This window comes from Octodon degus, unplaced genomic scaffold (assembly GCF_000260255.1).
Source record: "Octodon degus isolate 3935 unplaced genomic scaffold, OctDeg1.0 scaffold00023, whole genome shotgun sequence".
Lineage (NCBI taxonomy): Eukaryota > Metazoa > Chordata > Mammalia > Rodentia > Octodontidae > Octodon > Octodon degus.
Window position 1 is genome coordinate 7,876,352 of NW_004524599.1, and position 293 is coordinate 7,876,644.

The window sequence follows — 293 nt, forward strand, 5'->3', positions numbered from 1 at the left end:
ACTGCTACCTTGATTTCGGATGGTTCTGAGTTCATGCTGTTGTTTTCTGCTCTGCCACAGTTTATTAAAAATAGAAGTCAGTGTCACTTTATTACACGTATTAGAACTCATGCTGCATTGCCTGGCCCTATTGCCAGCAGGAAGCCACCAGATAAGTTATTTACTTATAAGGTTCAAGCTGTCTTCTGAAAGTTTTGTAAAATTTTTCATTCTTTTCTTATCACAAAAATTCCATATAATCCCCAAGGTCAAAGAATTGTTATATGTATAAAAGCAAAAAAAAAAAAAAAAAA